Source organism: Taudactylus pleione, unplaced genomic scaffold (assembly GCF_031769625.1).
Source record: "Taudactylus pleione unplaced genomic scaffold, aTauple2 ptg000054l, whole genome shotgun sequence".
In the NCBI taxonomy this organism is placed as follows: domain Eukaryota; kingdom Metazoa; phylum Chordata; class Amphibia; order Anura; family Myobatrachidae; genus Taudactylus; species Taudactylus pleione.
In genome coordinates, this window is record NW_028284456.1 from 1,991,957 (window position 1) to 2,010,161 (window position 18,205).

Consider the following 18,205-nt stretch of genomic DNA (forward strand, 5'->3'; position numbering starts at 1 on the left):
GCTGCTTACCGAGCGACTAGGCTAACCCTTGCACCTAGCCCTTAAGGATCATACGGTAACTTTAGGGAATAAATTACCCCTATCAACAATACACACACTGTTACACACTTTTTCTCTGCGCAGAAAATAAATGTTTAACCCAGATATTGGTAGATAGAAAAAAAATGTAAACCTCATTGGCTTTGTTCAAACACGTGGCAGCAGAACCGGAAGTGCGTATACGCTATTTGTGCGATCGCCCGCATACACAATTATGCGACTACCACACACGCGTATAATTACTTTTTTTTTACTGCATACGCAAAAATGCGTTTTAACTGCGTACGCAAATACTGCAGCACCCCTCTAAACACAAGGTTCTATCAACAGAGGAAAAACAAACTTTTTCCTCTCTTGTCCCTGGATTCTAATCAGCGCTTCCTCTACACAATAACCAGCAGTACGCTCTCAGCAACACTGTGGTAATGAAAGACTAATGCGTCTCTCAAAAGGCGCCTCCACCCTTTTGCTGAGAGAGGAATGACCGAGTGTTATCGTGTATCAGATAGTATGATAAACCGATGAGCCCCCACTGTTAAATTCGTAAATAAACCTTTTACTATAATCCTTCCTATAAACCTCTAAGATTCACCTGCCTATAAACCTCTAAACACAACGCTAATTGCGTACGCAGTATGACCGCAAATAAAGACAGGAGTGGAAATCTGTGGTTCCAACGCACAAGTATTATTCAGGTAAAAGTACAGTCAGTTACACGCAATCTATACATACACAAGTTAGGCGTAAAAAGGAAATAATACAGACCAAGTTCGGTTATACATACGCTGCGCCTCTGGACCCAGAGATAGACTTCTGACTAGATATCCTCAGTTCACCCAAAATTCAGCATGAACTCGCAAACCAGTGTTTGGACACATGTATTTATCCCCCCCCAGACTGAAACAGGACAAAGGGGAAACTTCCTGCTGATCTCATTGGTTCCCAGAGGAGGAGCATATGTAACGACACATTTAACAGGTTGTTTCAAATAGACTTTCCCTGCCTCTAACAGCCGGGGTCTTTCTGGTAACGCCTCCTGTAACATTCCATCAACTAAAACATTTTGTTGCTTATAAGTTCTGCGATCCGTAACTTGAGTTTGCATGATGCGATCTCTCCACCGATAACACCGGGATTCTGTAAAAAGCGTACGCATCAGAACGAGACCAAACATACCTTGCTTATCATGTATAATACCTTAGATATCAAAAACCTCTATTTCTTAGCATTTAAACTAACTTAACCAACTTGAATCATACATTTTGATGCTTATGGAACCTTATGTGCGAATATGTAGTGTGTGGGTATTCGGGGTTTGATATAAGGACGCTAGTTATTAATGGGTGAGATTTAAGTGCATAATCTCTCATACACGAAGTGAACATCCAGCAGTGTGGATGGCTGAGGGTTGTAATTCTACATGCCCTCTGTCAGCAGGCCCCCACCTGCTGTGTTCAAAGGAAAACAAAACCTCTTTTGTTCTCACAGACTCTTGTGTGAAGTGCAAATGTATTATCACCTCAAACTGTGGGATTTGGAGCCATCTTGTCTAGGATTCAGGCAAATCCAATTGTGTAGATATTATATTACAATTGCCACAACTATACTTTAACTGCATCCAGGGATTCCCAATTTGTATGTAAAAATACCCATTGTCTCTTCTTATTTACTTCTACTTAGAAAGCTGGTTTTTCCCGTTGCCCTTGGTAGGTTAACAAAAACATTGCCATCTGTTCTTAGCTCCTGGGTTATAACTTGAATTAATGCTGACCACACAAAATGGTGTCTTGCGATCTCATTTCCAAAATGGAGTCTTGCGGCCATTCGCAAGATGGCGTCGCTGCGATTAAATTTTAAACTGAACTTGTCTCACTCAATTATTCAACTTCGACACCTCATACATTTTTGCTGCAGTTGCACCAAACAACCCCTCTCGACGCACCAGGTCCCGTGAGGCTCTGCTAGCGCCAGGTGTTTTTTTTGCAGAAAATGCATCTAAGTCACAATGTGATTCAACTAGGACACACTAGGAGACTATACTGATTCATTTGATATGTGACACTTGTATATCTGTGTGCGACTGAGTCTCTAAATCAGCATAAGAAGTGCTACGATGCAGCGTCTGTGTTTTTTTTCCATGCCAAGTTCCATTTACAGACTCAGTTGAACACAGATATACAAGTGTCTTATCACATTAATCAGCTCAGCCTCTTGGTGCACCCTAGCTGCATCACATTGTGTTTAAGATGCATTTTTGACAAAAAAAGACGCCCAGTGCTAGCAGAGATGCACAGGAACTGGCGGCTCACTTATGCCAGACACTTCATGGTGCATGGTGTATTGATGCTAGATGTATGAGGACACATCTGTTCCCTACATGTTAGATGTTTACTCAGAAGTGGGTATCAATTACTGTCCTGCTGAGTTCTAGCAAGAGTAAAGCAGTTCTTATTGTAGCAGGGATACTCTCTGAGAGAGACTTTCCCTGACTGTCCTGTAAGGAAACCTCACCAGGCTCCACTGTAAATGAGCTACCCAGATGTCACTGTTCCAGAATTGGTGGTGTGGATTTGGTCAGTAAGGAGATGTTTAAATCTCACAAGAACTTTTTGATTCTTCAATTACACAGTAAAACACCAAAATATATCTGAAATCTGTAATCTATACAAAAATGATTAATGTGCTTATATTTAATATAGAAACACTGCAGATGCCCAGAGAGGAGCTATCAAAGAGACCAGCTCTGAATGTGGAGAAGGCACGTACCCTAGCACCTGCAATAACCACACAAGCACAGCCTAGGAGTGTCATACAAGACACAGTTAGAGCAGGAACCAGCCACCACACCTGCTTGCTCCCTCCAAAGCCAGCTTCCTCACATAACACCACGTTATGTGCAAATAGGAGCAGGTCCAGTTATAACTGTGTAACTAGAGAGACCAGTGGTAATCATCCACAGGGCATCTTGGCATCAGGAAAGAGATTAGCTTTGGCATATCAGACTATAACCAAGCCCTTGAGAAAGCCTGATTTGCCAATTCCAAGTAGAGGCAAGGACCGTCATGTCACTAAGACACAAGCAAAAGACATCTCAGGGAAAATAAATGGTGTTTTTAATGCTGTGAAGCCAATAAATATTCATCAAGAAAAATCTAGGTTTTTTCAAGTCGGCATTTAAGTACAATCCTCAGTTTGAGAATGGCAGTCCTGCATTGCCAGATGTCTTGGCAAAGTACAGCATTGCCTCAGACAGATTTCTCACACAGGTATAGTTCATAGCATTTGTTCTTATAGTACGTTCTTTTTTTCCATATAAAATAGTAATTGTCCTGTGTAGCTATAAGATAAAGGGTGTTAGTCAAGAATAGCAATGATGCATGTGGAGACTTGCCTGTACTACTACAATGTAGGGGGGCAATGTAGCTATACTATTTCTGTAATAGGAAACCACAAATAGAAAGGAAACCTCTCTAGCCAATCAGTTTATGGAATTACCCAAGCCCTTGCATCCCATAGGATAACCCAACAATCTAACCTGCCAATGATAATCCCCTCAGGGTACACTTCCCTCCTCCTTCTTATATGCAGTCTGGATTTCCTTGACCTCTTCCGCAACTTGGGTGCTTATATGTCATTGGGCTAAAAGAACCTTCCACTATTTCTTGATAGACTTATATTTGAGCTCTCTATAATGAAATATTAAAAGTTTAGAATTGTCCACGTTTTAAAGTTTCTAAATATATATATTATGTCTTTGTCTTCTTGTACAGGCTGTTGGCATAATGCAGTGCATCCTTACGAAATATGGTAGTTATAAAAACTTTGAGAAAGTAACAGGAGGTCGGATGCTGCCAAAGAGTCAGGTACTGCGCCAAATTCAGAACTACATGGAGAAAGAACACTGCCTGGGTGAGGTAAGTGACCTAAAGCATTTGTTCTTAAGGGGCCTATTTATCATTAAATACCTGCTAAATATCTGCAGAAAACAGCCTTTTCGGGAGGGGGCAGTACCTGTATATATTAAGTTTCCCCTAGATATACTATGGAGGAATTGCAGCAGATAATTCTGTAATCTGCTGCAGTTCCTCTATTGTCATCCACAAATGCAGTTCCCATAGATCTCTATGGGGGCTGCTGTGCTGCCAGATTTACCAAGCTCTGAAATGTGAAGCTTGTCCGTGATAGGTGATGCCTATTACCTATATTAGCCTTTGGGCTACTATTTAGCACATTGTTAGAGGGATGTGAGGGCTGCACATGTGCAGTGTGCACCAGGGACCTGAACCAGGAAGCAGTGTGATAGTGAGACACTTACCGTTACATGTGAAACATTAGTTATACTGTTCTGATCTATGAAGCTCTTACTAAACATGTCCCAATTATCATCTCTTATCCTCAGTCACTGAGGTCTTCTCTTACAGCAGTGCCAGCCATAATTGTAGGCAACCAGAACAGTCCAGTATTTTATACATGACCCTGATGACACTGAGAAATGATTTATCTATTAATACATGAGCCACACCGGTGTGTAATCCTGGCCTGCAGTATACTTTGCTTTTCAGTGTATTGAAACTGTTCACATATCTTTTTTTTAATAATTGGGCCTGATTCACTACATATTGCAATAAAGCGTACACACTTAGGGGGTCATTCAGACCCGGTCGTTAGCGCCGATGCGCTCGGACCGGGTCGATGGCTCCCCACAGAGCATGCGCACGACGGCGCCGGCGTGCGCATGCGTGAGACCCGCTACGACCGACAGTGCCGGTCGTAGCGGGTCTCGATCCAAAGGGGGCGAGCTGTCGATGTTGATTGACAGCTCGCCCCATTTGGAAGGCGGGCCGGGGGGGTGGCAGCCCAAACGGGGGCGTTACCATGGGAACGCCTACCGTTTGGGGGCGGCCCCACTGACATCACTAGTGATGTCAGTGGAGAGCTTCTGGCTCAGACAGAGCCGGAAGCTCTCCGGGGCTTACGACAAGGGAGACCCTACCCTAGGGTCTCGTCGTAAGCCCCAATGGTCGCGATGGTCTTGACCATCGCGACCATCACCTTAGGCGGTCGTAAGGCTGTGGGTGTTAACACCCAGCCTTACCACCACAAAGGAGGATGTCTTGAAAATTCAAGAGGTCCTCCCCTCATTCAGACCGACCGCACGCTCTGTGCGACCGGCTCTGAATGAGGTCCTTAGTTCAGTGCAATTGGAAGTTCATCTATTTTGATCGCAATGCCGCTACAATAGGTCAGACCTCACTCAGAAATTGCTTACTTCAGTGCACGCTATGAGGCTTCAGGCTGCGCATGGTATCGCAGTGGATAATTTATGCACACCCCTGCAACACCGTTGAAACACACTGGCACGCCTGCGTTCACCCGAGCGCCCCCATTACTACCCACAAACGGCACTTTCTGTCGATCACTCTGCGATGAGTCTGCATCGCAGTCCCAATCACAATGACTGGTTTGGGCACACGCACTATGATGCATGCGCAGTATGCAACAATTGGCCGATTGCATGCGTATAAGCAACTGCTTTCCTTGCTGAATGAGGCTCATTGTCCATTATCTGCCAATGGTTTGTTAAAATGTCTGTAATACAGTAAGGGCCACACACATTTTTATAAATCAAAATCAATGGTTTTTAATGTATAACTTGTGTTGTGTAGAAGTTTGTTCTATTACCGGCCTTTTATTCCTGCGGCATAAGATGATAGTGTCCTTCTCCATGTTCCAGATCGCTGTTGACCATACAAGTGATATTCTGTCACGAGCCTGTATGAGTGTGAGGAATGGACGAGCAACAATGGCCATTAATGTTTCCGCTGTACGGGAACACTGGCTGGAAGGGATGCTCAGACATGAAATAGGTACTGGCTTCTGCTGATTTACTTTCACTGTTTATTTTCACTGTACCAACCTAGAAAAATTTTCCTCGGGTTCCTTATCAGTATTTTGTTTAACAAAATATTTCCTGTTAGAGGGAACATAAAATCTATGGTTTATAAGTTTTTACGGGTTGGGTATGAGATCCTGACGGTCGGGATGCCACTGGTCAGAACACTGACAGCGGCATCCCGATGGTCAGAATCCCGACACCCAAAAGTAAAATAGGTTAGGCAAACCCTTACCCCTAACCTTTACCCTTACTTCCTTTTACTTAACCCTAACCTCCCAACCTAGTGCCTAAACCTAACCCCCCCTCCCTGCACCCTAAACCTTACACTCCCTCCCCGTTGCCTACACCTAACCTCCCAACCTAGTGCCTAAACCTAACCTCCCTCTCCCCACATCCTAAACCTAACCCTCCTCACTAGTGCCTAACCCTAAGCCTCCCCCAATGCCTAACCCTAACCCTCCCCCTAATGCCCAATACTTACCTTTGGGATGGCGGCGATTGGAATTCTGGTGCCGGGATCCCGATGCTGTCGGGATTTCAGTGCCAGTATTTTGCCTGTCCTGCACACTCGGATGCTGACTACATCCCCTTATAAGTATAACATGTTTTAGATATGGGACAGATGCAGAGTCTAATGTATGTTAGTTGGCATGGTGCTTCTTATGTGTCCTTACATGTGCATGGAAGCTATAAGACCCAAGCACACAGAAATGTACACAGAGTACACGCACCTCAGCTTATGACCACATAGGGTTGGCCATGGTCATTCTAACACAGGTCATGTACACTAAGGGAGTATTCACAGAAGTGTAACCAGATTCAGAGCTAGATAGAGACAGTAATACACCAGGGAAAGCCGTGTCACCTGTAGGCGGCCAGCAGTGGGTGCAAATAACAGATAATGATGATGACGGTTTCTATATGCACCAAACCACTTGTGATTTGCGGCTTGCGAGCAGTCCAGTAACACTGATACAGTAGGTGTTCCCATCACCACTCACACACATAATATTCTTTTTGTGAGCATGTTTTAGTAAATTTTATTTTTTTAGTTTTTCTAAAGCATACACAAGATAGGGCTTTGCTGCATTAGAGAGGTTTTAGCAGTTTAAATGATGCTGAATGGTATAATGCATAGTAAAAAAAAAAAGTGTCCAAATGTTTGTACTAAATTAGAAAATCACAATACAGAGTTTGTGCAGAATATAATACAGAGACGAGATGTCACATAATATAGATAACATCATCAAGACACTGATCTAGTGGAAATGTCGGGACAGTGTTTACATTTACCATGTAAAATACATAGGAGCCTATTTATCAAATAATATTTGTGTTTTCAGGAAGTACCTACAAATATTAAGTCTTACCCACATGTGCCATAGAGGGTCTGCAGCAGATATCTCCTGTCCCCACATTTCCATATGTCTCTATGGGGGCTGCCAGGATGTCAGATCTACCAAGCTCTGGAGTGCCGTTCTCCCGTTGTAGCTTATGGGCTACATTTGCAGATTTTTTGCCAGCTTGCACATGCAATCACCTTAGTTATACTGATCGCTCGGATCGCTTGAATCTATATATATATATATTAGGGGTGTGCACCGGCCACTTTTCGTGTTTTGTGTTTTGGTTTTGGATCTGGATCTTTCTTCGTGTTTTGGATCTGGATTGGTTTTGCCAAAACCACCCTTCCGTGTTTTGGGTTCTGGGTTTTGTGTTTTGGATCTGTATTTTTTTGAAAAAAAGCATAAAAACAGCTAAAATCACAGAATTTGTAGGTTTTTCTGCTCCTATGCTATTATTAACCTCAATAACCTTTATTTCCACTCATTTCCAGTCTATTCTGAACACCTCACACCTCACAATAGTGTTTTTATGTCCAAAAGGTTGCACCGAGGTAGCTGGATGACTATGCTAAGCGACACGAGTGGGCGGCACAAACACGTGACCCATCTAGGAGTGACACTGCAGTGGCAGACAGGATGGCAGTTAGAAAAACTAGGCCCCAAACTGTACATAATGCAAAGAAAAAAAGAGGTGCAAGATGGAATTGTCCTTGGGCCCTCCCACCCACCCTTATGTTGTATAAACAGGACATGCACACTTTAACAAATCAATCATTTCAGCGCCAGGGTCTGCCACACAACTGTGGCTGAAATGATTGGTTCGTTTGGGCCCCCACAAAACAAGCTGGCAATTAATGTGTCCCTGCACAAACTGGCTCTACGGAGGCAAGATGTCATCCTCATCCTCCTCATCCACCGATTCCTCACCCTCTTCAGTGTGTACATCCTCATCCTCACAAAGTATTAACTCGTCCCCACTTGAATCCACCACCACAGGTCCCTCTGTACGTTCTGGAGGCTGGTCTCCCTGGAAGAGCTGATAATTCATTTTGATGAACATCATCTTCTCCACATTCTGTGGAAGCAACCTCCTACGCCTTTCGCTGACAAGGTTCCCGGCTGCACTAAACACTCTTTCGGAGTACACACTGGAGGGGGGGCAACTCAGGTAAAATAGAGCCAGTTTGTACAGGGGCCTCCAAATTGCCTCTTTTTCCTGCCAGTACAGGTATGGACTGTCTGACATGCCTACTTGGATGCTGTCACCGATGTAATCCTCCACCATTCTGTCAATGGTGACAGTATCATATGCAGTGACAGTAGACATGTCAGAAATTGTTGCCAGGTCCTTCAGTCCGGACCAGATGTCCAAACTTGGTCCTGCCTGCCCTGCATCACCGCCAGCGGGTTGCTTAGGATACCTAAGTTTTTTCCTGGCAGCCCCAGTTGCGGGAGAAAATGAAGAAGGAGCCGTTGACGTGTCACGTTCCGCTTCAGCTGACAGTGTGTTCACCAGCAGGTCTTTGCACCTCTGCAGGCTTGTGTCGGCCGGAAAGAGAGACACCACATAGGCTTTAAACCTAGGATCGAGCACGGTGGCCAAAATGTAGTGGTCTGATTTCAACAGATTGACCACCCTGGAATCCTGGCAAAGCGAATGAAGGGCTTCATCCACAAGTCCCACATGCCGAGCGGAATCGCTCCGTCTTAGCTCCTCCTTCACTTTCTCCAGCTGCTTCTGCAAAAGCCTGATGAGGGGAATGACCTGACTCAAGCTGGCAGTGTCTGAACTGACTTCACGTGTGGCAAGTTCGAAGGGCTGAAGAACCTTGCACAACACGGAAATCATTCTCCACTGCGCTTGAGTCAGGTGCATACCCCCTCCTTTGCCTATGTCATAGGTGGATGTATAGGCTTGTATGGCCTTTTGCTGCTCCTCCATCCTCTGAAGCATATAGAGGGTTGAGTTCCACCGCGTCACAACCTCTTGCTTCAGGTGATGGCGGGGCAGGTTCAAGAGTGTTTGCTGGCGCTCCAGTCTTCGGCACGCAGTCGCTGAATGGCGAAAGTGGCCAGAAATTTTTCGGGCCACCCAAAGCGTCTCCTGCACGCCCCTGTCGCTTTTCAGAAAATTCTGCACCACCAAGTTTATTGTGTGAGCAAAACATGGGACGTGCTGGAATTTGCCCAGATGTAATGCCCGCACAATATTGGTGGCGTTGTCAGATATCACAAATCCCCAGGAGAGTCTAAGTGGGGTAAGCCACTGGGCGATGATTTCCCTCAGTTTCTCTAAGAGGTTGTCGGCGGTGTGCCTCTTACTGAAACCGGTGATACACAGCGTAGCCTGCCTTGTAACGAGCTGGCGTTTCTGAGATGCTGCTACTGGTGACGCTGCTGCTGTTGCTGCGTAAGGTGATACATCTACCCAGTGGGCTGTCACAGTCATATAGTCCTTAGTCTGCCCTGTTCCACTTGTCCACATGTCCGTGGTTAAGTGGACATTGTGTACAACGGCATTTTTCAGGACACTGAGGACACTTTTTCTGACGTTTCTGTACAGTCTCGGTATCGCCTGCCTAGTGAAGTGGAATCTAGACGGGATTTGGAACCGGGGACACACTACCTCCATCAATTGTCTAAATCCCACTGCACTAATGGCGGATACCGGACGCACGTCTAACACCAACATAGCAGTCAAGGCCTCAGTTATACGTTTTGCTTCAGGATGACTGCTGTCGTACTTCATCCTCCTCGCTAAGGACTGTTGGAGGGTCAATTGTTTAGTAAAAGTAGTGGTGTTCCTACTTCCTCTCTGGGATGATGAACGACTCCCAGCAGCAGCAGCAACAGCAGCAGCGGCAGCAGTAGGCGTAGCAATGCAGGATCCTCCGGAGGAATCCCGGATAGGAGAGTCAGTCATGCCAGTGATATGGCCTGCAGGACTACTTCCGATCCTGACTAAGGAGGAAATTGACGAGGAGGGAGTTGACGGTGTGGTTTGCAGGCGCTTGGATACAACAGGACAACGGGATTTAGGTGTCCCTGGACTGCTTACGGTCTGAGCCAAAGTTTCTGAACTTGACAGTAACTTTTTATGAACGCGCTGCAGGTGCCGTATAAGGGAGGATGTTCCTAGGTGGTTGACGTCCCTACCCCTACTTATTTCACCTTTACATATGGTACATATGGCAAGACAGTTGTTGTCCGGATTTGGATAGAAATATTGCCAGACCAAAGAGGTGGAATGTTTGGTCTTCTGCCCAGGCATGACCGTGATGGGCTTTTTCATCCCACGGACAACAACTGTCTCCCCCGGAGCCTGATTTAAACAAACCACATCACCATCAGAATCCTCCTCGCCAACTTCCTCCTCAGCGCCAGCTACACCAGTATCCTCATCCTGTTGTACTTCAACAGTGACATCTTCAATTTGCATATCAGCAAGTGGACTGTGGGTGCTCCTTTCAGCACTTGCAGGGGGCGTGCAAATGGTGGAAAGAGCCACCTCTTCCCGTCCAGTGCTGGGAAGGTCAGGCATCGCAACCACCACCACACTTGGACTCTCCTTGGGGATTTGTGATATCTTCTTAGAAAGCACAGTTCTTCGCTGTGCTTTTGCCAGCTTAACTCTTTTGATTTTTTTAGTGGGAGGAGTGCTTCCATCGTCATGTGAAGCTGAACCACTAGTCATGAACATACTAGGGATCGACCTTAGCCGTTCCTTGCCACTCCGTGTCGTAAATGGCATATTGGCAAGTTTACGTTTCTCTTCAGCTGATTTAAATGTCTTTTTCAAGGTCATTTTCCTGAACTTTGCCATTTGGGATTGTATGTGCCCTCTACTATGACATTGGGCATCGGCCTTGGCAGACGACGTTGATGGCATGTTATCGTCTATGTCATGACTAGTGGCAGCAGCTTCAGCACTAGGAGGAAGTGGTTCTTGATCTTTCTCTATTTTATTTTTATCGGAGAAAGTTTGGTCCTCCATTTATGTTATATCGATTTGATATATACGTGCGGCTAAACACAGAAAATAATTTTTTTTTTGGTTTGGACTGGAGTGTACTTTGTGGGTTACAGCACCCTTTAACGGTCAAGCCAGCCGGCCCTTTACTTATGACACAGGCGCACTCTTGGCACTACTTTGTTGATGCACGTGCGGCTACTGCGCACACAATTCACAAACACAGAAAATAATTTTTTTTTGGTTTGGACTGGAGTGTACTTTGGGGGTTACAGCACCCTTTAACGGTCAAGCCAGCCGGCCCTTTACTTATGACACAGGCGCACGCTTGGCACTACTTTGTTGATGCACATGCGGCTACTGCGCACACAATTCACAAACACAGAAAATAATTTTTTTTTTGGTTTGGACTGGAGTGTACTTTCGGGGGTTACAGCACCCTTAACGGTCAAGCCAGCCGGCCCTTTACTTATGACACAGGCGCACGCTTGGCACTACTTTGTTGATGCACGTGCGGCTACTGCGCACACAATTCACAAACACAGAAAATAATTTTTTTTTTGGTTTGGACTGGAGTGTACTTTCGGGGGTTACAGCACCCTTAACGGTCAAGCCAGCCGGCCCTTTACTTATGACACAGGCGCACGCTTGGCACTACTTTGTTGATGCACGTGCGGCTACTGCGCACACAATTCACAAACACAGAAAATAATTTTTTTTTGGGTTTGGACTGGAGTGTACTTTCGGGGGTTACAGCACCCTTAACGGTCAAGCCAGCCGGCCCTTTACTTATGACACAGGCGCACGTTTGGCACTACTTTGTTGATGCACGTGCGGCTACTGCGCACACAATTCACAAACACAGAAAATAATTTTTTTTTTGGTTTGGACTGGAGTGTACTTTCGGGGGTTACAGCACCCTTAACGGTCAAGCCAGCCGGCCCTTTACTTATGACACAGGCGCACGCTTGGCACTACTTTGTTGATGCACGTGCGACTACTGCGCACACAATTCACAAACACAGAAAATAATATTTTTTTTGGTTTGGACTGGAGTGTACTTTCGGGGGTTACAGCACCCTTAACGGTCAAGCCAGCCGGCCCTTTACTTATGACACAGGCGCACGCTTGGCACTACTTTGTTGATGCACGTGCGGCTACTGCGCACACAATTCACAAACACAGAAAATAATTTTTTTTTGGTTTGGACTGGAGTGTACTTTCGGGGGTTACAGCACCCTTAACGGTCAAGCCAGCCGGCCCTTTACTTATGACACAGGCGCACGCTTGGCACTACTTTGTTGATGCACGTGCGACTACTGCGCACACAATTCACAAACACAGAAAATAATATTTTTTTTGGTTTGGACTGGAGTGTACTTTCGGGGGTTACAGCACCCTTAACGGTCAAGCCAGCCGGCCCTTTACTTATGACACAGGCGCACGCTTGGCACTACTTTGTTGATGCACGTGCGGCTACTGCGCACACAATTCACAAACACAGAAAATAATTTTTTTTTGGTTAGGACTGGAGTGTACTTTCGGGGGTTACAGCACCCTTTAACGGTCAAGCCAGCCGGCCCTTTACTTATGACACAGGCGCACGCTTGGCACTACTTTGTTGATGCACGTGCGGCTACTGCGCACACAATTCACAAACACAGAAAATAATTTTTTTTTTGGTTTGGACTGGAGTGTACTTTCGGGGGTTACAGCACCCTTAACGGTCAAGCCAGCCGGCCCTTTACTTATGACACAGGCGCACGCTTGGCACTACTTTGTTGATGCACGTGCGGCTACTGCGCACACAATTCACAAACACAGAAAATAATTTTTTTTTTGGTTTGGACTGGAGTGTACTTGGGGGTTACAGCACCCTTTAACGGTCAAGCCAGCCGGCCCTTTACTTATGACACAGGCGCACGCTTGGCACTACTTTGTTGATGCACGTGCGACTACTGCGCACACAATTCACAAACACAGAAAATAATATTTTTTTTGGTTTGGACTGGAGTGTACTTTCGGGGGTTACAGCACCCTTAACGGTCAAGCCAGCCGGCCCTTTACTTATGACACAGGCGCACGCTTGGCACTACTTTGTTGATGCACGTGCGGCTACTGCGCACACAATTCACAAACACAGAAAATAATTTTTTTTTTGGTTTGGACTGGAGTGTACTTTCGGGGGTTACAGCACCCTTAACGGTCAAGCCAGCCGGCCCTTTACTTATGACACAGGCGCACGCTTGGCACTACTTTGTTGATGCACGTGCGACTACTGCGCACACAATTCACAAACACAGAAAATAATATTTTTTTTGGTTTGGACTGGAGTGTACTTTCGGGGGTTACAGCACCCTTAACGGTCAAGCCAGCCGGCCCTTTACTTATGACACAGGCGCACGCTTGGCACTACTTTGTTGATGCACGTGCGGCTACTGCGCACACAATTCACAAACACAGAAAATAATTTTTTTTTTGGTTTGGACTGGAGTGTACTTTCGGGGGTTACAGCACCCTTAACGGTCAAGCCAGCCGGCCCTTTACTTATGACACAGGCGCACGCTTGGCACTACTTTGTTGATGCACGTGCGGCTACTGCGCACACAATTCACAAACACAGAAAATAATTTTTTTTTTGGTTTGGACTGGAGTGTACTTTCGGGGGTTACAGCACCCTTAACGGTCAAGCCAGCCGGCCCTTTACTTATGACACAGGCGCACGCTTGGCACTACTTTGTTGATGCACGTGCGGCTACTGCGCACACAATTCACAAACACAGAAAATATATTATTTTTTTAGCACTTGGGGGGAGCACCCCTGATGGACAGAGCACCCCCTGGACAACACTACAGCACTCCTTTAGGACTGGGACACTGCACAGGACTTTGGAGTGGACACAGCCCCTATGGAGAACTGACTGCACAACACAGTCCAGCCAGCCCCTATGGACTTTGAAGTAGTGGACACAGCCCCTATTAACAACAGCAGCACAGCACAACACAGCCAGCCCCTATGGACTTTGAAGTAGTGGACAACAGCAGCACTACACTACACTACACTACACAGCCCTAACTCCCACCCTCCCTCTTCACTGTCCACAGCCGAGTGAGAAAATGGCGCCGACGTGTGTACCTTATATAGGATCCAAAACCCGCGAGACTCGGAAGGCGGGAAGATGACGTTTTGCCTCGATTTCAGATCCGAGTCAGGCGGGAAAAGTCGAGCCTGACTCGGATCGGACTCGGATCGGGGGGGCTCGGGGGGGTTCGGATTTCAGAAATCCGAACCCGCTCACCCCTAATATATATATATATATATATATATTTATATATATAATATTATATATAATATATATATATATATATAAAATATTATATTTAGATACGAATATGAATTTATCCATGCACCAAGTTTTATTTCCATTTTAAAGATTATAGAAAAAGCTGTATTACTTGTTTCTTGTGTGAATGCAGGCACCCATTATTTCCGGTCAGTGAACAGCAGGCAGCAGCCATGGTATGACAGCGCTGGGCGTGACAGATATCATCTAAAGTCCGTCAATCCCACTGAAGAAGGCCAGGCAAGCATCCACAGTGTGTTGTGTGACAAAGACCCTTTCCTGTGGAGAGCTGCACTGCTCTATTATACAGTCTACCAAGCCAGCCGCATGTCATTCTGTGAGCTGTTCCAGGATGTGGCTCAGTTTGTGGAAGACCCTAACACAAGGTGGGATTACTGTATGTGAGCAAAGAGGGGCTGCTCTGACACATCCCAGCCAGGTAACTGAGAACCTTCTATTCCATAGACATGGTCTGGTAACGTAACCAAGCAGCGGATTTTCTAACAGACAACTTTCATTGGTTTTGCCGGCATGCTTTAAAATGGCAATAATATGAAACGCGCAAAACACAGAGAATTTTGAATTTAATATTGTTTCCATAGACAAAACCACTAAAAATCTGAATTTTTTTTAAACACAACTTAATAAATATACCCCTATGGGCTCTATTCATTATGTTAATTTTCAGGGTCCATTCAGATCCTGACAATTAACACTCTAACTCGCCATGGAATCCGAAGAAATTCAGCATTGCTCCGGTGCGGTGACAGCTGATCCAAAAATCAACTGTCCCACGAGCAGCTTCACTGCTCCTTTCCTAACAGTGACGCTAGTGTGCATGTGTGACCTACAGGTCACGCATGTGCAGAAGTGCCCCGACGTCTGTTTAAAAAATGGGTACAAATACAGGGTTTATAATGAGATTTTAGGCTATAGATATATAGTATCAGTGCTGAGGTCATTTGTATATTAATGTTTCTTTTTATCCTCACAGGTTGCTTTAATAAAGATCAAGTTTACCTGGATGGGATTCTACATCCTCTAAGACACATACACCATAGATTTCCGCCTGCTAACATGCATGGGCAAGGTATATATTATATCAGTATGTCTTTCAGTAATGAAATAATAGGAAAGTGATACAATCATGATCATTGGCCCTCATTCAGAGCCGTACGCTCTGAGCAGAGCGCACGCTCTGAATGAGGGCCGGCCTCCATGAAAATGGAGCGTCCTCCTGGACGCTCGTATAGCTGTGGGTCACCACCCACAGGCTATACGAGCGTGCATTTTGATGGCCGCGATGGTCGTGACCATCGTAACTGCGAGCCGGAGCCTGCGGTTGAGGTTTTCAACCGCAAGCTCCGGAGTGATTTTGGCTCTATCAGAGCCAAAATCACTCCCACTGACATCACTAGTGATGTCAGTGGGCCGGCTTCTGACGGGAGGCGTTCCCATGGGAACGCCCCCGTCAGGGAGGCACGCCCCCGGCACGCCTACCAAAGGGGGCGTGCTGTCAATCAACATCGACAGCACGCCCCCTTTGATCAGACACAACGAGCGAAGGACTTTCCTTCGCTCGTCGCGTCTGGCGCATGCGCACGACGGAGCTCCCTCCATCGTGCGCATGCTCAGTCCAGAACATCGACCCACTTGCGAGCGGACAGCCGCTTGCGAGTGGGTCTGAATCAGGCCCATTGTGCTTAATTTATATTTGTACATTGCTCATAGAGGGCCTGATTCTGAGATGTATACTAATCACACAGCCGCTGTGTACAAAGACGTGTGTACATGTGTGATAATATGATAATGTGGCAGGAGGCATCCTGTGCAAATAGACACCAGAGCCATAACTAGACTTTTTGGTGCCCTGTGCCAGAGAGAGCATTGGCACCCTTCCCATTTTTTAAATAGGGACATAAGATAGCACACCTGAAAAAGGGCCAAGGCCTCATGGGGAAGCACCAGGGAAGAAATAGAGGAGGCCAGTAGATGCTGGGGATAAAAGAAGAGGAAGCTACAAGTGAAAATGATAATAGACAGGAAAACTGACAATCCCAAACAACGCCCCATGCCCCGCGGTTCCCTGTGCCAGTGCACTGGTCGCACTACCCTAGTTACGGCCCTGATAGACATCTCCTGCTGGCTTCTCTGATCCGCTGCTGCATCCGAAGATGATTTCGCATCAGCTGTCTCCACACCGGAGCAATGATGAATTGCTCCAGCATATGCGGTGAGTTAGAATGTTAATTATCGGTGTCCGAACAGACCCCAATAATTAACATCATGAATAGGGAACATAGGGCTTGATTCAGACCCGCTCGCAAGTGCATAGCGCTCACAAGCAGGTCGATGGTGGGGTACTGCGCATGCACGGCACACGCCACGCGCATGTGCAAGCCCCGGAGCGAGAGAGAAATTCTCTCGCTCTGGGACTCACTACAAAGGGGCGGCTGTCAATGTTGATCGACAGCTCGCCCCGTTTTGTAGGCGTGGTAGGGGGGTGGCTACACAAATGGAGGCATTCCCGAAGGAACGCCTGCTGTTTGTGAGAGGCACATCACTGGCAGGGCCGGATTGAGAGCCACATGGGCCTGGAGCTGAAAATGACCAAGGGCCTATTATGAGAAGCAAAGGAGGTGGGCCAGTGCTGTGTGGGTGTGGCCAGTGCCATGTGGGCGTGTACACCTATACTCTGAGCCACAATGTCTCCATAAAAAATTTGAAAATGAATATAAAAGCTTAATTTTGTGAGGTAAATAGAAATACAATTTTACTACTTATTTATGGCAGACCGTGTGGAGAGCAGATGGCCAGTCAACATCATGTTGTCATGACAATGGGCCTATTTTTATATGGAGGCCTGGAGCTGTAGCTCCATCCGCCCCATTGTTAATCTGGCCCTGATCACTGGTGATGTCAGTGGAGAGCTTCCTGCTCTGTTAGAACAGGAAGCTCTCTGGGGCTAGCAACGGGCAAAACCCTACCATAAGGGTCTCGTTGCAAGCCCCGATGGTCGCGACCATCACCTGGCTGCCTGCAAAAGCTGTGGTTGGTCACCCACAGCTTAGTGAGCGGCCAGGAGGCTGCACCAAAAAAAACCGCTCTGATGCAGAGCGAGCGCTCTTAAAGAGCATCCGGCTCTGAATCAGGCCCACAGTGTGCTGATAGCATTATGCATGAAAGTCTTTATTTTTACTGGTTTACTGTTGGAAAAGTTATGTTAGTGATGCCATTGTTATGCTTGTAGCTACTCTTCCCCAATTAAAACATTCAAATGTACAATAAACATTTATCCAGTAAATCAGCTAATTATTTCTCAGATGTTAGTACATGACAAGCATGACGCGTTATCAACACATTTGACATTGTAAAGCTGACAATGTTTTAAATCACACTATTAACAGGGCAACATTACAGTTTCGACCTGACACTTTCCCCATGCTGAGTGTCGACATTTTAATTGTCTAACACTAATACCCAATCTATTGGAAACAAATGACATTCTTGTACATGATGATAGCATTGGGAGGCTGTCAGCATCAGCACTGTAGCAGAACAATAATGCACCCTGGTCTGGCCTTGCTACTTGCACATTTGTAGTGAGACC

General features: G+C 46.1%; 1 pseudogene; it reads left to right on the forward strand.

Moving 5' to 3' along the window:
• The first annotated feature begins 2,710 nt into the window (after positions 1 to 2,710).
• On the forward strand, positions 2,711 to 17,863 carry LOC148535202 (putative tyrosine carboxypeptidase MATCAP2; annotated as a pseudogene).
• The last annotated feature ends 342 nt before the right edge of the window (positions 17,864 to 18,205 follow it).